Consider the following 14,066-nt stretch of genomic DNA (forward strand, 5'->3'; position numbering starts at 1 on the left):
TCGATTTGCCAAACAGAGGCTTGCTGCTGCAGGATTGGGGGATAAACGTCTTACATTTCAAGGTTTGTATAGAATCATAATCACAATTTAGACCCTTTTTTGGAGGATGTCTGCTGTATGTGAATTTATGATTAAAATTTTATTTTATTGTAATACACTATTATAATATTAAGTACTTTTTATGTTAGTAATTGCCTTTGTTATACATATCCTCTGTCTTCTCTTCTCAGGCAGTCAGACAAATTCAACTGAGTTCAGTGACTTCCTCTTAGCAGCATTTCCAAAACTCAGAGAGGGAGGGGGATTTGAACTGCTTAAAATTTCTGGAGCAACACGAAGTCGCCAACTGGTCATCATCCCCTGTCCCAATGACGGCTACCATGTCCGACATCTTAAAGATGCACAAACCCAGATTGGTCATGCTACCATTTTCATTCGACCTCTTCAAAGAAATCTGAATGTGGAGCCTGTATGTTTCTCATTTAAAAACTGCTCTTGCAGATTATGAATGTCAGTTACATGATTATTTTTTGTGTGTAATTTTATTCTGATCTCCTCTACAGATATGTCAACCAGGATGCAGTAGGGAGCTGGTTGGACCACCTCAGAAATGTGTCAGATGTGGAGAAGAATTCCCTTTTTCAAGTATTAAGGCTCATAGTGATGACTGCATGAGGTATTGCTCTACATAGTTAATGTATCATATTTGTCAGCATGTATAGTCATATATCAAGAAAGGGGGCATACAGCAGGGCACCTCCAGCCAGCAGTTGTAGAGTGTCTTGATAGTGACTGTGTGTATGTGTACCTTGCAGTGCGAAATGTATTCAAAAACAAAGAGTGCAAACATTGTGACATACAGCATCTTTTGATTGAAAGTATGGGCCCAAATAGTCCTCTTTTTATTTAAAAAAAGTCACTTTGTAAAAGGCAAAATGGGGATTTCTGCATGTCCTGGATATTTTCTAAGAACTGTAACTAACTGTTGAATTTAAATTTATTTTCAACTCTTGTTACTACATTGCTGTTCTTTTGGAATTGTATCTTGCAATGTGATCAAAACACTAACAAAAATCACCTCTTTATATCTAAGACAATTACAGAGCAGTGTTGAGGGGCAAATGGAGGTTGCCACAGAAAGTCCACGCACTCCCCAACGTGAAGGTAGATTTGTGAGCTCGTTGACAAGACAGCAGGAGAGTCAAACAGCAAGGGCCAGCAACATGGACAACTCAGTGCCCCATCAAGGAAATATGCCTACAGCTCAGATTATTGATTTAGATCCCTTTGAGGAGAGAGGCTTTTCTGGTGTGTTACATGAAATCTGCACATTACTGTATATATTATATATGGATATATATAATATATAGATTAAATCATATTTTTTTGTATTTCCTTTTTTTTTTTTACTGTTATAGATTGGAAAATTGAGCCAGATCCTGCCGAAGCAGCAAATAAGTTCAAAGAAGAGATTTCAAATCAGTATGCGACTGGAAAACCACTAAGTCTGGTCATGGATCTTGGAGACAGTGCAGAAGACAGGGAAAGGGCAATCCTTGCTTTTTATAAAATGGCTCATGTTGAGTGGGCTTCCCCTTTGGCATGCACACTGAAGGGTAAATGTCTTACACACTAATACAAACAAAAAAAACTAAAGATAAAAAATGTTAACCAATTTATGTTTATTAATTTAACCTATACTTCTACAGGGAATAGAAATGTAATGTTACATCTAATCACAAGGAAAGTAACAGAGGTGGACAAACACATTAAATGACAGATATTAGATAGCAATGTGCAGGCTCAGTTAAAGCAGTCATAAATGGGTAGAGAATGATTATTTGGAATTTTCTGTAAGTTATGGAGCAGTAGAGGTATTTAGATCTGTAGTTGCCATCCCAAATTATCACATACGATTTCTAAACAGCAAACGATATTTTCCTTACTATGTTTTTTTCTACTGATTTATGCAATGTGTGTCTTCTTCTTTAGGAGATCCAGCAACTGGTGATGGTGTGACTCGCCATTTCTTTGCAACAACCATGTCCAAACTTCAGTATGGTTTTGACATCAAATTTAGTAAGTAAAAAATATTATTTTTAATTCTATTTATTTCACTGATGTTTTGTGATGCATTGTGACTGAGCTTGTTTATCAGCAATGGGGTTCTTTGTTTGGTCTCTGCCAGTCCCACTCTGAAAAAAAATCTGTCCCCAGACAAGTACAATAATCCTGCCTGATTGCTGCATGTGCATGTTTGTGAATATATCTGTTTCTATATCTGCTAATTGATGGAATGAACTTTACAAATGCTGTATGACAGCAGAATATCTATTTCCTTTACATTACCTTATATATGGTTTGACTGTTTTCTTTTATTTTAAGCGCCAGGGGGAACACTTCTGTTTGAGGGTGAGAAAGATCATTTGATTCCCTCCACTTCCCATTTCCTTCTGGAGAGCGACTTCTTTGTTGTTGCTGGCCGAATGATTGGTCATTCATTTCTACATGGTGGGCCAAGCCTTGGGGGACTGAGCCCAGCAATCCTGCATGTGCTCTTTGGTGGATCCCCAGAAGAAGCCACCATAGATATAAAGGACTGTGCTGACCTTGATATCCGTGAGACAATCAAGATGGTATGATAACTTTTTTCAAAAACATTTTACCAAGAATAAGTAGGGGTAAAACAGTAAACAGTATGACATTGGAACAAAATTGTCACTGAGTATTTTTAGACTAATACTATTTCAATACTATTTATTCAGCAGATCAACATAGATAATTCTGCAATCAAATCATGTTCTACTTTGCACCACCTGGGAGTGCTTGAATAAATCACTCAGTTATAGTGACAGATGCCATTTTGTAAAATGTTATTTGAGCAAACATGATTTTAACAAATTACTTATTATAAGAGAAACCATTTGTACTGAAGCATAATGCATTCACTTGAGAAAAAAATATTAGTTTTTCTAAATTCGCAAGATTTCTGAAGAGATTGTTTTATAGATTTAAGTATTTTCATGAAAATAACACATCTCCTTAATCAGAAAAACGTAACAAATATTTTTTTCTCAAGTGGATGCATTACGCTTCTGTACAGATGGCTTTGTTTTTGCTTGAGTAATACAAAAACTGATAATTACATTTTTCATGTGATTTGAAACAAATGTTTTCTGACTCAATTCATTAATAACTTCAATTTAGAAATAAAAATAACCTTTTCATATATTAATGTTTGAAAACAAAGTGTTCTTGAGATATCAATTATAATTTCTAATTTTCATTATAAGCTGGATGGTACAGCAGAATTATCAGCTGATGTAAAGGACACCATCAATGAGCTGGCAATGTCCTGGGATTTGCCTCTAGTCACATCTGAGAACAGGAGATGGCTGCTGGACAAACTCCTCATCCATGCTGTGAGTATACTGTACTAAACAGATCATTGAAATCCCACTGGACAGAGATGGAGTTTTGACTGAATTTTCCACATTTCGGCAATTTGGCTTTTTTCCCCCTGTGAGATACACAAATAAACATTGATGGGTTTGTCATAAGAGCTTCGAGTTGAACAGAAGTAAGGCTGCTTGGCTTTTCTGTTGTGATGCATATGTTTTACAGGTCCTTCGAAGGACTTCCAGACAAGTCAAACAGTTACGACGGGGGTTAAAGGAGACACTGATTTGGCCTTTGCTAACAGAGAGGAAAGACACAATTCCCCTTCTCTTTCCAGGGACATCTGATATGCAGTGCACACCACAGGTAAATGCTCAAAGTCAAAAACACTCCAACTAGCCCCAGGAAGTTGGTCTTATTTTCTACTTTCAGGAAGCCACTGGTTTCAGTACATTTCAGTTAATTATATAAGTTGCTTGACTGAAAAATAATCATGACTATTTTGCTGATCATAAAATCATTCATAAATAAATAAAATCATTCTTCAATTTTTTTAAAGACAAAAAATGCAGTATATCTCAGCTTTTAAAAATATGATAGATTGTTAGTTCAACTAAAAAAGATTTTTAAAGACTTCAATTTCGACTATACTTTAACTGTAACTTTTAAAATTGTTTCTGACATTTCATAGACAAATTAAGATTAGAGCTTTAAAAATATTTATTAGATTATTGTTTAATGAAACTTATTGTTAGTTGCAACCCTATACTTGGGAGAGACCTGAAGGGAAATTAATCCAAAATCCTTATAATAATTTATATTTATTATAAGCTTTTATCAGTGTGTCAACTATGTCTTATATTTATCTGTATGGCATTTTTATTGTACTTTCTTGGCTGTTTGAAAAAGCAGGTGATAAATGATTAAAAATTATTTTGTCAGATGGTCTTGGAAAAGATAAACTGGCCTTCACAGGACCAAGAGGAAGAGAGTGATGTATCTTTGGAAGATGCATGTAGGATCACAGGATACCTTCGCACGTTCATTGAGAATGGTAAGTAGATGTGTAATTAATGTAAGAGTCCTCCCAGGTTGTTTAACTGGAGGTCTGTTTTATATTGTACTGATTTTACAAATTAATAACATAAACATGTACTTTCTTCTCTCCTGTGGTAGCCTCACCAAACCTACTTGGGAAACTTGTGCGGTTTTGGGTGGGCTGGGATGTACTTCCCAGACAGTTGGATGTTGAAGTGGTGGAGAGCAGCTTCCCTGGGTCATCCACCTGCTTTCATCTCCTTAAACTCCCAGCACATTGCAAAGACTATAATATCTTCGAAAGAGACATCCTTGCTGCTATGTGGAGTGTTGATACTGGTTTTGGATTGGTCTAAGGAGTGTGCATGTGTTACTGTCCCCCAGTTCAGCATATCATAACTGTAGAAAATGTTTTGCCTTTGGCTATTTAAAAACTGTTATCGTTCCTGGGGAAAAAATGCAACTAGTTCAGTTAAAAATCATTTGAGTGAGACCAAAAGTAGCACATAGTTCTGTCAGTGTGCAACCCTTGTCAAAAAAGGAAAAACCCAAGTGTAATTAATAACATTAATAATGGATGCATTCCATTTAGACAATAGTTCAGCACTCGGGTACTGCGCCTGCTGGGTCACTGTTATTTCTTATTGGGACAACTGATGAAATGCAGCCAATGTCAGCATTATCATGTACACCTGTACTTTTCCTGCATTGACTTTGAATTCAAAAGAACTCCATTGAAAAAGAGTCCATTGTTTAAAGTGAGACACCCTGAGTTCTTGTTCTTTTATCTTCTTCTGAAAGAGGGTAGAAAAGCAGATTGTTGTGCTGCCTGATTCGCAGAATGTCTCTTTATTTACATTTCAGCTAAATGTTTTAGAACAAGAAATCTTTACAACAGGACAGTTATTGTGGTTTATGAATGTTAGATAACCATAAGAATTAAACATGTTTTAACCTTCTAGATGTTCGTGAGCATGTTGTACATTACAGAAGGTATTTTATATGAAGACTGTTGATAATAAAATACATAAAAACACTTGATGTCCTGCCCTTACCATTTGTCAAATGTAAATTTCATTATGTTTGTTATACAAGTACAAAAAATACAAATCTCATTTATAATCGTTAAATGTATAGCAAACTCACTACCCCTTGCTTCTCCATTTAGCTTGAACCTTGTGAATTTGGAATTTACTGGAGCATTTCTGACAACAGGCTCACAGTTTGTATGTAGACATCCAACACATTGGACAGAGGACCGTCAGGCTCTGGTAGACTTTCTACTTCCTGCTCAGTCAGCGAGCGCTGCAGTTCAACTTCAGGGACAACAACATCTGGATGTCGATGACCACATGGTCCAGGCCAGTCAACTCCATACTCTATGTCAACCTGTAATTACAGGAGATACAGTTACAGGGTCTGTTCTACCAGAATCAGTGATTGTATTCATTATCTAAAGACATGAAAGCCGTCCTCAAACTGTGTAACTGGTAACTTAATAAAACCTAGTTTTAAAATAACTGGTTGAACGTATCAAATTCTCAATTCAACATTGTAGCAACAATTTTAAAGCTCCATTTAGTTACTGGATATCAAACTACTTTAGTAGTTTGGTCATTGACATAAGTGTGGCTGAGTGCCTTATTTCCTCTTACAATATTCGATTCATGACATGCATCACTTTATTCTCTAAAACCTATTTTCTGAGTATATTTTCAGTGTATTGAAATAATATGTTTTCTTTTATGTTTTGCAATCTCAAACCTCTATTTAAACTATTTAAAATGGTACTTTATCGATAACTTCAAAACACTTCATCTTATGTTCAAAACATTTCAAATAAACCTATTTTAAAAATTAATTTTGAAATGTAAATACAAAACATAACCACAAAATAATGTGTTAGCCACCGTAGAAACTCGGGGTTACTTACTAAAGATTTTAGGTCGAATAAATACTAGGAAATAATAAATATAGTTGGTTGTGCAACCTGACATTTACTAAAAGAATGTAAAAAAGTGAATTAAAACACTTTGAAATATTATTTAACAAATGAGACTTATGTAAACATTATTCTACAGATGCAGCCGTGCAGAACAGAACTTTGGAGTGGTCTGTCCCTGCATTAACAATTGAAACACTTGTATAATATTAGATAAGGTGGTTAGGATGTTGACTATTATGTAGGACAGTCATACAAAAAAATTCAAACCTGCATGGGGTCTTGCGGTGCCTCACGCTCATGGCGAGTCCACAGTTGAAGTGGGGACCGATTTCCCTCAGTGCTCAGCCGGTGGCAGTTCCAGCCATGCTGGAAAACCTCAAGGTGTTTCTGGATGTGAGGCAGAAAGCACCAGTGTAGAGCATACAGGTGAACTTCGCTGTCAGGATTGAGAAAGCCCTCTCTCTCAAGGTTTGTGAAGATTGTGTAGAACAGATCAAGCACTCCCACGTAAACGTCTCTCCAGAGTCTCTCTATTCTGATTGAAAAAAGTAAGACTGTTTATCATTACGTCATTCCAAATTACTGGTGTGAAAACAACCTAACAGTAACCAATGATGGACATAATCCACAGATCTGTTTAAAAATGCATTTTGAGTACAAAAGAAAAGGAGGCATCTGGGTTACAAATGTTACCTTTGATTATGGACACTCCTGCCAGCAATATGGGAACTCCTGTTAAGTCCTCTGTTAGTCACCATGTAGCGTGCAACAGCAACATTTTCCCCTCCTTTATCTGACCTCACACGAGATGGCACACCGTAGACATCCACAGCTTCTAGAAAGCTTCTCAAGACTGTTGCTGCACGGTTGTTGGTGGCGGCATGCAGGTACACAATGAGACGACTAAAACCGTCAACACCACCATGCACAACGAAACGCCATCTGAAATATTTATGTATGGACATATATTAAGAGCAACCACTACATGTACCATGGATCTCTTACCCCTTTTCCATCAAGACATTTCCAGGATTCAAACTGGATTCAATGTATGGTTCTGTAAAGTGTTTTGAATTAAAGTAGTTAGCTATCTATCTCGTTTTCAACATATTATTTACTGTGCTGAGGTTTCTATGATATTTTGTAAAACTCGTTGAAGTTGTTACTATTCTTCAGATAGCCTACCTTATCAATTTATGATTGCCATCAATGTGCCACAAACTGTTAGGCGCTGGTACAGAGTACCTCCTGCGCCTTCGAGGGTTAAGCTGGAGGGTGCGCATCAAAACTCCATGGGGATCCATGCGACGCATTGATTCCTGCACACGCTGTCCTATAATATGCAAAAAGGGACACAAAATTAGGTTTACTCAAAAACAAGTTGACCCTCTCCTAAAATGTAGCCTGGCAGTAAATGAAGCATCTTTTCTCCCCACATTCTAAGCAGTGTTCATTTTGGCAACCAATTTTAATTTAATTTATGTCTTAGTCTTTTGACTAAAATGCATATTAGTTTAGTGAGTCACATTTTATTCATTTGAATTATCGTTAGTTGTAGTCTAGTTTTATTCCACAAAGTTTTTGTATGTTTTAGTCTATGAAATCCATATAGGTTATGGTCTATGGTCAGGTTAATGAAATCAGTACAGAAACCTTTCATCAAGCACACAGGTAATTTTTGATGCACAATAATCCTAAAGTTTTCTCCTGTAGTACTTCCAACTAGAGTCTAAACTACATGCATGGGTCAGCTGTTTCTCTCTCTCTCTCTCACTCTCTCTGACTCTCTCTCTCTGACCTTCCCAATCAGATGAATGGGTATGACTCCAATCACTTACTCTGTATGCGAATGCCTTTTGCATGCAGGTGCCCAGCCATCATTTTGTACCCACAGTTGGGATGGTGCTGAAGAATTTGGGTGACAGTTTCATCCAGATCCTTGTCCTCCAATGGCGTTAATAGATCGTGGACTCTGATCATAAAGAAAACCATATGGTTAACATTACACAAATACGACAACAGTACAAACAAAACACAGTGATCACAACAGGCCAGTTGTTTTTTCATTAGCTTAGCTGCAATTAAAATTGAAACCAGAGATAGCTGACATTTTTGCCTGATAAATGGAGGCAGCTGTCTAACATCTTTACCATCTCTGTTGCTGTCACAGTCAGCAGGCGACAGCAGACACTGTGGTCGAAAAGTCCAAAAATTACCACAACACCCCCACCGCACCCCTCCATTTGGTGGAGGACGCCACTAAAATACAACAGAAGAAAATGACCATCGAAATCAATGGCTAATGTAGCTAGCTTCGGCGTGCTAGTCGACAGCCTCGGAAGCTAATAACCAGCCTTGACAGCCGATCCAAAGGGTTGTACTGTTAGAAGCATGACCCTGGTCGAATGAATAGGCGGCTGCTCATCTACAACCGCCGGGCTCTCAGTTACCAGCGCTTGGCTTATCATTGAACAGATCAGTAGCTGGCTTCGGCAAGGATATAGCCTCCCTCAGCCTCTCAATAGTCTTAATTTTGTCCCTATCCCTGCGCCACATGCATATCTCTAAAGGTGACTTCAAACTTCTGCAGCCTGCTTAAGACTAAAGGACTAGGCAGAATTATGATTATTACCTTATCCCATACTGCCCCATCCTCCGACGAATTGTTCTCTCGCACACTCCGAACAACCGCGCAATGTCTCCAGCCGTGTGCCCCATAAGGAGGTGAACTTTAATTATATCTGGAGGTAGAAGGTACGATGGACGTCCAATCGTCGCTTCCTCCGTCTCCGACAGGACGTGAAGCTGGTGGGCGACTTCTTGAAGGCTATCTAGCACTACTAAGTCAACCTCATAATCCATGTCAGCGTTGAGCTGAACTAAATCCTCCAATAATCTTTCCAGACGAAACTGAAGGTAGTCATTGGGTGCGTTGTTCTCAAAATCATTCGCCAAAGATCTTAGATCATTGGCAATGGCTCGAGTAAAGGTTTCCATGACTACGTGAAACAAGCTCGACAACTTTTGGTTAGCTAAGCGGCTTGTGGCGCAGCGGGCTCAAGGTATTAAGGCAAAGTTCAAGTCAAGGCAGTAGTAGTAGATCCAATCACACCGATATAACCAATCCCAATTCAGAGTGACTAAGGACCACCCACTCAATTTACATATTTCCTTTTCCTCGTCGGACAGGGACACAGAAATAAATGATGTGGAAATATAGAAATTCATAAATGTAGAAATAATAAATACATAAATAAATGCGGAAATGTAGAAATAAGTAAATAAATAAATATGGAAATGTAGAAATAAATAAATAAATGTAGAAGTAAATAAATAAATAAATGCAGAAATAAATAAATAAATAAATATAAAAATATATAAATAGCCTATTTCATGACCAAAATGTATTTATTTTGGCTTTGGTTTAAGTATTAATCTAATTATTTTTACATTTATTCATTTATCTATCTATTTACTTATTTATTTATTTATTTATGCTTATGTCATTTTTTGTCCTTCATAAAAAAGATCTTCAACTTGGATTCCACACCTGGCTTCATTTTGGACAGTGATATGACTTACTGACTTCTATCCCAGTATTTTGTCTGTCCAACGTGTCTCGCATTCTCAGTCATTACCCCCTCAACAGAAGAGAGAAGGAAGGAAAGTCTTGTGGAGAATGCGGGCATGGATCCCGCTACCTCTCGCATGCTAAGCGAGCGCTCTACCATTTGAGCTAATTCCCCTGTGAGCATTTGTTGCTGGCACCGCGGGAAAACACGAGCAAGGTTCAACATTATGTGCTTTTTCTGATGACACCCTGGAAGGTCATCTTAACAATTTAATCATCGTTGACGAGGTGGCCGAGTGGTTAAGGCGATGGACTGCTAATCCATTGTGCTCTGCACGCGTGGGTTCGAATCCCATCCTCGTCGCAGTCAAGTAGCCTTTATTCTTCTATGCGTGCATGTAGAGAAAGTTAAGTCTACAGTCACAACAATCCTCTATCCACCAAAGAGAGTTCTCTTCCCAATTGAGAATTCAGTCTCCTCGCAAAACTCATGTGAACATAACAAGTTCCTTTCATTTCATCTGAATTCACCTCTGGGGTGTAAAGTCTGACATCAAGCGCCCTTGTCTGCATGTCTTTTCTGCGTGGTTAAAAAGATCTTCAACTTGGATTCCACACCTGGCTTCATTTTGGACAGTGATATGACTTACTGACAAGAGCGCCTGACTTCTATCCCAGTATTTCGTCTGTCCAACGTGTCTCTCATTCTCAGTCATTACCCCCTCAACAGAAGAGAGAAGGAAGGAAAGTCTTGTGGAGAATGCGGGCATCGATCCCGCTACCTCTCACATGCTAAGCGAGCGCTCTACCATTTGAGCTAATTCCCCTGTGAGCATTTGTTGCTGGCACCGCGCGAAAACACGAGCTAGGTTCAACATTATGTGCTTTTTCTGATTACACCCTGGAAGGTCATCTTAACAATTAAATCATCGTTGACGAGGTGGCTGAGTGGTTAAGGCGATGGACTGCTAATCCATTGTGCTCTGCACGCGTGGGTTCGAGTCGCAGTCAAGTAGCCTTTATTCTTCTATGCGTGCATGTAGAGAAAGTTAAGTCTACAGTCACAACAATCCTCTATCCACCAAAGAGAGTTCTCTTCCCAATTGAAACTTGATTGAGAATTCAGTCTCCTCGCAAAACTCATGTGAACATAACAAGTTCCTTTCATTTCATCTGAATTCACCTCTGGGGTGTAAAGTCTGACGTCAAGCGCCCTTGTCTGCATGTCTTTTCTGCGTGGTTAAAAAGATCTTCAACTTGGATTCCACACCTGGCTTCATTTTGGACAGTGATATGACTTACTGACAAGAGCGCCTGACTTCTATCCCAGTATTTCGTCTGTCCAACGTGTCTCTCATTCTCAGTCATTACCCCCTCAACAGAAGAGAGAAGGAAGGAAAGTCTTGTGGAGAATGCGGGCATCGATCCCGCTACCTCTCACATGCTAAGCGAGCGCTCTACCATTTGAGCTAATTCCCCTGTGAGCATTTGTTGCTGGCACCGCGCGAAAACACGAGCTAGGTTCAACATTATGTGCTTTTTCTGATTACACCCTGGAAGGTCATCTTAACAATTAAATCATCGTTGACGAGGTGGCCGAGTGGTTAAGGCGATGGACTGCTAATCCATTGTGCTCTGCACGCGTGGGTTCGAATCCCATCCTCGTCGCAGTCAAGTAGCCTTTATTCTTCTATGCGTGCATGTAGAGAAAGTTAAGTCTACAGTCACAACAATCCTCTATCCACCAAAGAGAGTTCTCTTCCCAATTGAAACTTGATTGAGAATTCAGTCTCCTCGCAAAACTCATGTGAACATAACAAGTTCCTTTCATTTCATCTGAATTCACCTCTGGGGTGTAAAGTCTGACGTCAAGCGCCCTTCTGCGTGGTTAAAAGGATCTTCAACTTGGATTCCACACCTGGCTTCATTTTGGACAGTGATATGACTTACTGACTTCTATCCCAGTATTTCGTCTGTCCAACGTGTCTTGCATTCTCAGTCATTACCCCCTCAACAGAAGAGAGAAGGAAGGAAAGTCTTGTGGAGAATGCGGGCATCGATCCCGCTACCTCTCGCATGCTAAGCGAGCGCTCTACCATTTGAGCTAATTCCCCTGTGAGCTTTTGTTGCTGGCACCGCGCGAAAACACGAGCTAGGTTCAACATTATGTGCTTTTTCTGATTACACCCTGGAAGGTCATCATAATGAAGAAAACATCGGTGACGAGATGGCCGAGTGGTTAAGGCGATGGACTGCTAATCCATTGTGCTCTGCACGCGTGGGTTCGAATCCCATCCTCGTCGCAGTCAAGTAGCCTTTATTCTTCTATGCGTGCATGTAAAGAAAGTTTAGTCTACAGTCACAACAATCCTCTATCCACCAAAGAGAGTTCTCTTCCCAATTGAAACTTGATTGAGAATTCAGTCTCCTCGCAAAACTCATGTGAACATAACAAGTTCCTTTCATTTCATCTGAATTCACCTCTGGGGTGTAAAGTCTGACGTCAAGCGCCCTTCTGCGTGGTTAAAAGGATCTTCAACTTGGATTCCACACCTGGCTTCATTTTGGACAGTGATATGACTTACTGACTTCTATCCCAGTATTTCGTCTGTCCAACGTGTCTCGCATTCTCAGTCATTACCCCCTCAACAGAAGAGAGAAGGAAGGAAAGTCTTGTGGAGAATGCGGGCATCGATCCCGCTACCTCTCGCATGCTAAGCGAGCGCTCTACCATTTGAGCTAATTCCCCTGTGAGCATTTGTTGCTGGCACCGCGCGAAAACACGAGCTAGGTTCAACATTATGTGCTTTTTCTGATTACACCCTGGAAGGTCATCATAATGAAGAAAACATCGGTGACGAGGTGGCGGAGTGGTTAAGGCGATGGACTGCTAATCCATTGTGCTCTGCACGCGTGGGTTCGAATCCCATCCTCGTCGCAGTCAAGTAGCCTTTATTCTTCTATGCGTGCATGTAGAGAAAGTTAAGTCTACAGTCACAACAACCCTCTATCCACCAAAGAGAGTTCTCTTCCCAATTGAGAATTCAGTCTCCTCGCAAAACTCATGTGAACATAACAAGTTCCTTTCATTTCATCTGAATTCACCTCTCGGGTGTAAAGTCTGACGTCAAGCGCCCTTGTCCGCGTGTTTTTTCTGCGTGGTTAAAAAGATCTTCAACTTGGATTCCACACCTGGCTTCATTTTGGACAGTGATATGACTTACTGACAAGAGCGCCTGACTTCTATCCCAGTATTTCGTCTGTCCAACGTGTCTCTCATTCTCAGTCATTACCCCCTCAACAGAAGAGAGAAGGAAGGAAAGTCTTGTGGAGAATGCGGGCATCGATCCCGCTACCTCTCACATGCTAAGCGAGCGCTCTACCATTTGAGCTAATTCCCCTGTGAGCATTTGTTGCTGGCACCGCGCGAAAACACGAGCTAGGTTCAACATTATGTGCTTTTTCTGATTACACCCTGGAAGGTCATCTTAACAATTAAATCATCGTTGACGAGGTGTCCGAGTGGTTAAGGCGATGGACTGCTAATCCATTGTGCTCTGCACGCGTGGGTTCGAATCCCATCCTCGTCGCAGTCAAGTAGCCTTTATTCTTCTATGCGTGCATGTAGAGAAAGTTAAGTCTACAGTCACAACAATCCTCTATCCACCAAAGAGAGTTCTCTTCCCAATTGAAACTTGATTGAGAATTCAGTCTCCTCGCAAAACTCATGTGAACATAACAAGTTCCTTTCATTTCATCTGAATTCACCTCTGGGGTGTAAAGTCTGACGTCAAGCGCCCTTGTCTGCATGTTTTTTCTGCGTGGTTAAAAAGATCTTCAACTTGGATTCCACACCTGGCTTCATTTTGGACAGTGATATGACTTACTGACTTCTATCCCAGTATTTCGTCTGTCCAACGTGTCTCGCATTCTCAGTCATTACCCCCTCAACAGAAGAGAGAAGGAAGGAAAGTCTTGTGGAGAATGCGGGCATCGATCCCGCTACCTCTCGCATGCTAAGCGAGCGCTCTACCATTTGAGCTAATTCCCCTGTGAGCATTTGTTGCTGGCACCGCGCGAAAACACGAGCTAGGTTCAACATTATGTGCTTTT

At 39.8% G+C, this 14,066-nt stretch overlaps 1 long non-coding RNA gene and 8 other non-coding genes across 9 annotated transcripts; 5 read left to right on the top strand and 4 right to left on the bottom strand.

Annotated features, from left to right (window-relative positions):
* Window positions 1-5,267: 5,267 nt before the first annotated feature.
* LOC138604699 (uncharacterized) lies at window positions 5,268-7,401 on the bottom strand. Its single transcript, XR_011309301.1, has 3 exons — window positions 7,076-7,401; window positions 6,650-6,917; window positions 5,268-5,826 (listed from the first exon to the last, which is right to left on the bottom strand). It is a non-coding gene; the product is annotated as an uncharacterized lncRNA (long non-coding RNA).
* Window positions 7,402-10,235: 2,834 nt separating this feature from the next.
* On the top strand, window positions 10,236-10,317 carry trnas-gcu (transfer RNA serine (anticodon GCU)). The gene has a single exon. It is a non-coding gene; the product is annotated as a tRNA-Ser (tRNA).
* A 1,222-nt stretch (window positions 10,318-11,539) lies between these two features.
* On the top strand, window positions 11,540-11,621 carry trnas-gcu (transfer RNA serine (anticodon GCU)). The gene has a single exon. It is a non-coding gene; the product is annotated as a tRNA-Ser (tRNA).
* A 373-nt stretch (window positions 11,622-11,994) lies between these two features.
* trnaa-agc (transfer RNA alanine (anticodon AGC)) lies at window positions 11,995-12,067 on the bottom strand. Its single transcript has one exon. It is a non-coding gene; the product is annotated as a tRNA-Ala (tRNA).
* Window positions 12,068-12,174: 107 nt separating this feature from the next.
* On the top strand, window positions 12,175-12,256 carry trnas-gcu (transfer RNA serine (anticodon GCU)). The gene has a single exon. It is a non-coding gene; the product is annotated as a tRNA-Ser (tRNA).
* A 373-nt stretch (window positions 12,257-12,629) lies between these two features.
* trnaa-agc (transfer RNA alanine (anticodon AGC)) lies at window positions 12,630-12,702 on the bottom strand. The gene has a single exon. It is a non-coding gene; the product is annotated as a tRNA-Ala (tRNA).
* Window positions 12,703-12,809: 107 nt separating this feature from the next.
* Window positions 12,810-12,891, top strand: trnas-gcu (transfer RNA serine (anticodon GCU)). The gene has a single exon. It is a non-coding gene; the product is annotated as a tRNA-Ser (tRNA).
* Window positions 12,892-13,461: 570 nt separating this feature from the next.
* Window positions 13,462-13,543, top strand: trnas-gcu (transfer RNA serine (anticodon GCU)). The gene has a single exon. It is a non-coding gene; the product is annotated as a tRNA-Ser (tRNA).
* Window positions 13,544-13,931: 388 nt separating this feature from the next.
* On the bottom strand, window positions 13,932-14,004 carry trnaa-agc (transfer RNA alanine (anticodon AGC)). Its single transcript has one exon. It is a non-coding gene; the product is annotated as a tRNA-Ala (tRNA).
* Window positions 14,005-14,066: the final 62 nt, after the last annotated feature.

Source organism: Semicossyphus pulcher, unplaced genomic scaffold (assembly GCF_022749685.1).
Source record: "Semicossyphus pulcher isolate SPU_LCO1_2020_fin unplaced genomic scaffold, fSemPul1.0.p SCAF_10, whole genome shotgun sequence".
Classification (NCBI taxonomy): Eukaryota; Metazoa; Chordata; class Actinopteri; order Labriformes; family Labridae; genus Semicossyphus; species Semicossyphus pulcher.